Raw genomic sequence first — 8,039 nt, forward strand, 5'->3', positions numbered from 1 at the left:
AGTGAAGGGCTTTTATGCATCTCTACAATAAAGCAGAGAGTACATTTGGATAAAACAATACAAGAAATTTTAAATTCATCGTCATTATTGGGGTGCCACGACAGCAGGGCAGTTAGCATGACACATTACAGCTTGGGGCGTCAGTGTTCAATTCTGGTGTCCTGTGCAAGGACGTTTGTACATGAGTGCATGGGGTTTCCTCCGGGTGCTCTAGTTTCCTCCCACAGTCCAAAGTAGGTTAATTGTTTAGGTTCTACTGCCATGTCAAAGCCAAACTTGGGTTGGAGGTGCAAGTCCTCAATCTGTCTGGATGGTCTCCAATCTGATGGCATGAATATCAATTTCTCTACCTTCTGGTTCCCCCCTCCGTCTTCTTTTCCCATTGCCCATTCTGGCTCCCCTCTCACTTCACCTGCCCATCACCTCCCACTATTGCCTCTCCTCCTTCCCCTCTCCCCGGTCCAAAATCCTCTCCTATCAGATTCCCTCTTTTCCAGCTCTTCATCTCTTCTACCCATCACCTCCCAGCTTCTCAAATCATCTCCTTCTCCACCCACTCACCTTCCCCTCGCCTGGCCTAACTATTGCCTGCCAGCTTGTCCTCCTCCCCCCAACTTTACTCTGGCTTCTTCTCTCTTCCATTCCAGTCCTGATAAAGGGTCTTGACTGAAAACATTTCTGTTCTGTGCTATGGACTCAGTAGCCCTCCAAAAGGCATCCACAACCAGCAATAATTATTATCCAGGAGAACTGGTATGTCACCAAAGACACTCTAAATTTCTACGGTATACCATGGAGAGCATTCTAACTGGCTGCATCACTGTCTGATATGGAGGGGGGCACTGCAGAGGAACAAAATAACCTGCAGACAGTGGTGAACTTGGTCAGCTCCATCATGGACAATAGCCTCCCTAGCATTCAGACATCTTCAATGAACGATGCCTGAAAAAGGAAGCATCCATCATTAAGGACCCCCAACACTCAGGACATGCCATCTCTCATTGCTATCATCAGTGAGGGAGTACAGGAGCCTGAAGACAACCTCACACAGTAAGTATGCCTGAGCACATACTTCACTATTTTCCTACTATCTACAATATTGTGTAACTCTCAGTTCGGCTAGTGGCTTAATCTAGGGGAAGACAGCCCATGGCACAGCCAAACTTGAGAAATCTTGTTTGGGTGGATGTGTCTCCTGTTCCAAACAGTACTCAATATGAAATTACATGATCGAGCGTTATAATTCTTTATTTGACTATATGGTTAGTAAAGCAACAACAACAAAAAAGGGCCCATTCTCATGAAACAGTCTAACACACAACGTTGGAGCTCACGGTTCAGTCCACTGGTTTCCCATCGACCTCCTCCGAGTATAGCAAACCCTGGGATCCTCGCTCCAAGTCCACTATATCCAGCGGTCTACCAACTCTCGCCATTCCTGTCTTCTCTCCTCATCTCTCCCCGGCAAAAGACCACGAAATCCCTGCTCCCAGACCCACATGCCAAAGCCCTATTACCTCTAGACATAACCCAAACATTGCTGCTACAGAGAAACCATTACCTTAGCAGTGGAACATAAAAGTGCATGGCAATTGCAAAGTACTACTGCAGCAAAGTCAGATTTCATGACATCTGCCACCAATATTAAACCCGATTCTGATCAGATAAGGAACATTAACTAGAAAACATGAATTAACCAAAACAAAAGCCTTTCTTTTTTCAATAAATTAAACAGAACAAATAAAAAAGTCCCTTTTAGCGCAAGGTAGTCATACTGTAGCTGTACTAAGGCGGTGATTAGAGCTGTGCTGGTCGGTCAAAGAACCTGATGGTATGAGACTTCAGGCTTCTGTACCGCCTGCTCGAAGGGAGCTGTGAGAAGCCAGCATGGCCCGGATGCTGGGGATCTTTGATGATGGATGTTGCCAGGGCCTCCTGTAGATACTACTGATGGTGGGGAGGGATGTGCCCCGATGTATTGGGAACATGAACAGGAAAGGCATGGAGGGATGTGGATCATCTGCAGACAGATGGGATTAGTTTATTTTGGTATCATGGTCCGCCAAATGGCCTGTTCCTGTGCCTTAAACTATAAGACATAGGAGCAGAATTAGGCTATCCAGCCAAATCTCTACTTTAGATACCCCCAGTAACTTGGCCTCTCCAGGCGTCTGTGGCAATGAATTCCACAGATTCATCACCTTTGGCCAAAGTATTTCCTCCTCCCCTCTGTTCTAAAGGGTTGCCCTTCTACTGGGAGGCTATGCCTTCTAGTCCTAAACTCCCCCACTATTGGAAACATTCTCTCCTCATTTACTCTATCTAGGCCTTTCAATATTTATAGGTTTCAATGAGAACCACTCCCCCCATTGTTTTCCTAAATTCCAGAGCCATTAAATACTCCTCACATGTTAACCCTTTCCTTCCAGGGATCATTGTCGTGAACCCCCTTTGAACCCTCTCCAATGCCAGCACATCCTTTCAGTTCCAGGTATTTATACAGATGGCATGGAGAGCCACCTATGCAAGCTACACTATTACGGTGGGCCACAATCTAGTTTTTTGGGCAGTTCCAGGAAGTATGTGGTTGACGGAGGGTGCAGACTTATTAATAGACCGAACTGCAATGATCCTGACATTCTCTCTTCGACCTCCTCCCTTTGGGCAGAAGGTACAAAACCCAGAAAGCCCACACCACCAGGCTCAAGGACAGCTTCTACCCTGCAAACTCCACTCAGAAATGTCATTCCTACTGTTTGACCCTCACCAATTCTTATTGCTGGTTCATACAAGCAACCCGTCTGGGCAACTGCTCTGCCCGTGACCACAAGGAACTGCAGAAAGTTGTGTAGACGGCTCAGCACATCACGGAAACCAGCCTCCCTTCCACGGACTCTGTCCACACTTCTCACTGACTCATTAAAGCAGCCAGCATAACCAGTCTCCGCCCACCCCAGACATTCTCTCTTCTCCTTCCTCCCATCGGGCAGAAGATACAAAAGTCTGAAAGCTCGTACCACCAGGCTCAGGGACAGCTTCTATCCCGCTGTTATCAGAATCTTGAACAGACCTCTTCTACAGTAAGTTGGACTGTTGCCTTCACAATAAGTAAAATCTGTTAGAGGGATCACCAGGGTCTCCCTCCCCCCCTATTTGTGAAATTTTCTGGGAACATTGTACATGAAGGGCCTGAAGCACTGTTGAGGATCCCCACCACCCATCCCACAATCTCTCTGACCCAATACTGTCATGAAAGAGGTACAGGAGGATCAGGACTAAGACTGCCAGACTGGGTAACAGCTTCTTCCCTCAGGCTGTGAGACTTATGAATACCAAGGTCTTGTCAATAGGACAGCGAGCTGTTTACTTGTGTTGAGCACTACATACATTTTGAAACACATTTTATTAGCTTGTTTGTGGTAATATTTTGTTCTATGCACCATGTGATATACGTTGTGAAGGTGCGCCAATGTCTGTAGGAACACTCATTTGGTTGTGCTTTATCTATGTATTACGAGGGGTTTGATAGGGTGGATTGAATCTTTTCCCTGTGGAGGGGTGTTCAGGGCAAGAAGGCATGGATTCGAGGTGGGAGGTGTAAAGTGAATGGGAAGGGGGTGAGTTCCCACACAGGGCGTGCTTGGTCTGTGTGGAATGAGCTTCCTGTAGAAGTAGTAGAGGCCAGTTCAGTTGTGTCATTTAAGGTAAAATTGGATAGGTATATGGACAGGAAAGGAGTGGAGGGTTATGGGCTGAGTGCGGGTAGGTGGGACTAGGTGAGATTAGGAGTTCGGCACGGACTAGGAGGGCCGGAATGGCCTGTTTCCGTGCTGCGATTGTTATATGGTTATATGGTCTGTGGAACACACTGTATGAAGCGAGGGTGTGTGAAGGCAGAGACCCTCATAACATTTAAAAGTTTACAGATGTGATTAAATTGTCAAGATCCAGAAGGCTACAGATACGAAGTGGGTAAATAGGATTTGTATGTATACACTCAGAGCCACTTTATTCTGTATCGCCTGTACATGGTCTTCTGCTGCTTAAAAGTCCGATGTGTTGTGCATTCAGAGATGCTCTTCTGCACACCAGTGTTGTAATGTGTGGTTATTTGAGTTACTGTCGCCTCCCTGTCAGCTTGAAGCAGTCTAGCCATTCTCCTCTGATCTCTCTCAATTACAAGACATTTCCACTAATAGATCTTCCAGTCACTAGATGTTTTTTGTTTCTCACACCATTCTGTGTAAACTCTAGAGACTGTTGTATGTGAAAACCCCAGGAGATCAGCAGTTTCTGAGATACTCAAACCACCCCATCTAGCACCAACAATTATTCCACGGAAAAGTCACCTAGATCACATTTCTTCCCCATTCTGATGACTGATTGGCTGATTAGATATTTGCATTAACGAGCAAGTGTACGGGTGTACCTAATAAAGTGGCCACTGTATAGGTGCAAGAGGTAGAAGGAATGGGGTGGGCCGAAAGGCCTGTCTGTCTGCTGTGGAACTTCATGACAGAGCGTTAACGGAAGCAGTCTTGCACGAAGACTCTAATGAACGAAGCAACAAGCAAGGTGCTAGAGGAGACACGCGAGGCTGCAGACGCTGGAGTCCAGAGCAACTCTCAAAATGCTGGAGAGTGGATCAGGCAGCATCCAAACAGGGAAATGGACAGTCGGCATTTCTGGTCGAGACCCTTCTATACTTTTAGATTCAAAGTTAAACATTTAAGGTACATTTATTATCAAACTACATATATGTCAGCATATAGTACCCTCGGATTTATTTCCCTGCGGGCTTTCACAGCAAATCAAAAGAAACATAACAAAATCAAATCATCAAATACCCATCGGGTGAAAAAAAGAACAAATTGCACAAGGGGATAACTCAAAGAACACAACGGACAAGTTCAGTTCAGCATCGTGCTGCTAGCCCAGACCTCATCGGCCGCCCCGATCAAATCGCTCAAAAACAGTAAAAAAGTAACCAGAATCCAGGAACACATCCAACATCACCCCTCCCAAAACAAGTCCACTGCATCACCCATCAATCCCAGGCTCCTGCACTTTCCTCCGACAGTAGCTAGCGAGGCGGGGAGAGGAAGACCGATTGAAACAAGGGCAGGCAGCTCTGAACACCCGCCCAACCAGTGTGCAAAATGCACCAAACTGTGCAAATACAATAATCAAAATAACCAAGCAATAAATATCGAGAAGATGAGATGAAGAGTCCTTGAAAAAGAGTCCATGGGCTGTGGGAACATTTCAGTGACAGAGCGAATAAAGTTCAGTGAATTTATGCCCTTTGGTTCAATAACCTGATGGTTGAGGGGTAATAACTGTTCCTGAACCTAGTGGCGAAAGTTCTGAGGCTCCTGTCTGTACCTTCCTGTTGTCTACAGCGGGAAGACAGCATGGCCCTGGCTGACTGGAGTCCTTGATGATGGATGCTGCTTTCCTGCGATCACAAACAAGAGAAATCCAAGCAACACACACAAAATGCTGGAGGAACTCAGCAGGGCAGATAGTATGGAAAAGAGTACAGTTAACATTTCGGACCGAGATCCTTGGAGAGTTGCGAGGTTGTACAGAGTAGGAACAATTGTTCAAAAAGAGAGAATTTGCAGATGCTGGAAATGGAACTTTTTGCACTCACCTCTACAGCACCAGCACGAACAGTGACTTGGCGTTATTAGCTCTGTGTAACGCCGCCGCCCCTATAAGTACAGATCCCGACTGACGGGCTGCCTCCTGGGTCCTGCTGCCCGACGGCGTCCTGAACAGAATCCTTTTATTCCATTTCTGGTTATCTGTATTTAAAAGGCGAAAAGTTCCCTTTGCAAATATCGTGTTTTCTGTTCTGTTTCGCGTTTAAAACTCTCGGTTTGCAGATTCCCACAGGTGTTTACGCGTGTAAACAACAAAATAGAGAGAGTACGGAGAAGATTTACAAGAATGTTACCTGGGTTTCAGCACTGAAGTTACAGGGAAAGATTGAACAAGTTAGGTCTTTATTCTTTGAAGCGTAGAAGGTTGAGGGGGGACTTGATAGAGGTATTTAAAATTATGAGGGGGATAGATAGAGTTGATGTGGATAGGCTTTTTCCATTGAGAGTAGGGGAGATTCAAACAAGAGGACATGAGTTGAGAGTTAGGGGGCAAAAGTTTAAGGGTAACACGAGGGGGAATTTCTTTACACAGAGTGGTAGCTGTGTGGAATGCGCTTCCAGTAGAAGTGGTAGAGGCAGGTTCGGTATTGTCATTTAAAGTAAAATTGGGTAGGTATATGGACAGGAAAGGAATGGAGGGTTATGGGCTGAGTGCGGGTCAGTGGGACTAGGTGAGTGTAAGCATCGGCACGGACTAGAAGGGCCGAGATGGCCAGTTTCCGTGCTGTGATTGTTATATGGTTATTAGACTGTGGGAGTATGTTTCACTTTTCCTGGGTACTGGGTGCAAGGACCAAGAACCAGGTAAGGTAAGAACTGGAAAAGTCCTCTTCAGCCGGCATATCATTGTGATGTGGAGTTTACCCTGTGTGGGACGGTGCGAGCAAATACAAGCAGGACTGGATAAATCTAAACGGGCAAACTCCCCAAAGGTTATCATGCAGATTAACGGTGGTGAGGGAGGCAAATGCCTCGACAGAGTGGATGTGGGCAGGATGTTCCCTATCGTCTAGGAGCAGAGGGCTCAGCCTCAGAATAGAGGGACGTCCATTTAGAACAGAGAGAAGGAGGACTTTCTTTGGAGAATCTGTGAAATTCATTACCACAGACAGCTGCGGAGGCCAAATAATTGAGTATATTTAAAGCGGAGGTGGATAAGTTTTTAATTAGACAGGGTGTCAAAGCTCGGGGGAGGGGGGGGAAGAAATGAGAATGGAGGTGACCTGTAATCGCGTTGGTTTCCTCCTACAGTTGTACCGGCTGGTAGGTTAATTGGCCACTGTAAATTGTCTCGTGATTAGGCTGGGGATAGGAGATCGCTGGGCGGCGCGGCTCGAATGGTCAGTTCTGTGCTGTATCTCGATAAATACATAAATCGGCCATGATTTGTGGATCCCTCCCAATACGCCGAATGGTCCGATTCTGCTCCTAATGTTCAACAGCAGGAGACAAAGGGAGCTGCGGGCACTAGGACCCAAAGAGAGCAGGGCGTGAAGTAAACACTGAACTCGTGCGAGTTGGAAATGACAAAAATGCGAACCCTCGAGAAATCGAAACGCTTCAGCAAAACAGAAACATACTTGTAAAAATTTCCTGTTACCAAACACCAACCCCGCTCATTTACCTAGTAACTTCTTGGCCGCGTCGATGTTGACATAGTTACCGTGCTCTGTAAGAGGGCTCTGACAGACAAAACTCGGTTTAAAAAAAGCTAACACAATCACCGTTAAAACTCAAACAGTAGTGACAATCGAATAATCAAGAAGTTAGAAGATTAGATTCAAGAATTACAAGGGTATGACAAACCGGATGAGCAAAGTTGCAGCTGATACCAAGATTGGGGGCGTGGTGGATCAAGAATCGAGGTTCCCGATTGCTTAATGTCATTTCCAGTACAACATGTGCAAAGCAGAAAGGAAACACGAGAGATTCTGCAATCCTAGCAACACACACAACATGCTGGAGGGCCCAAAACGTCCACTGCCTGGTCTGCTGAGTTCCCCCAGCATTTTGAGTGTGTTGCGTAGATTTCAAAGGTGGAGGTGGGGGAAACACAAAATGATGGGTGAACGTGGGGCGGGGTGGGATGGCCTAATCTCAAACAATAACGAGGTGGCCTACAGGGAAGAAGCCATCACCCTGACACAGTGGTGTCAAGAAAACAACCTCTCCCTCAACGTCACAAAAACAAAACAGCTGGTTGTGGATTACAGGAGGAATGGAGACAGGCTCACCCCTATTGACATCAATGGATCTGGGGTTGAGAGGGTGAACAGCTTTAAGTTCCTCGGCATAAACATCACCGAGGATCTCACGTGGTCTGTACATGCCAGCTGTGTGGTGAAAAAAGCACAACAGTGCCTCTTTCAC

General features: G+C 46.4%; 1 protein-coding gene across 3 annotated transcripts in view; it reads right to left on the reverse strand.

Moving 5' to 3' along the window:
- LOC140732456 (NFX1-type zinc finger-containing protein 1-like) overlaps positions 1-7,400 on the reverse strand; it is a 62,327-nt gene extending 54,927 nt beyond the window's left edge. For 2 of the 3 annotated variants that reach the window (XM_073055134.1, XM_073055131.1), the window contains exons 1-2: positions 7,294-7,400; positions 5,657-5,810 (exon numbers count right to left, since the gene is read on the reverse strand). The gene's annotated coding sequence lies outside the window, so the exon portion shown is untranslated. Of the gene's footprint in view, positions 1-5,656; positions 5,811-7,249; positions 7,267-7,293 lie in introns of those variants that run through there. The other variant, XM_073055132.1, reaches the window with a different exon arrangement.
- Positions 7,401-8,039: the final 639 nt, after the last annotated feature.

Source organism: Hemitrygon akajei, chromosome 8 (assembly GCF_048418815.1).
Source record: "Hemitrygon akajei chromosome 8, sHemAka1.3, whole genome shotgun sequence".
Classification (NCBI taxonomy): domain Eukaryota; kingdom Metazoa; phylum Chordata; class Chondrichthyes; order Myliobatiformes; family Dasyatidae; genus Hemitrygon; species Hemitrygon akajei.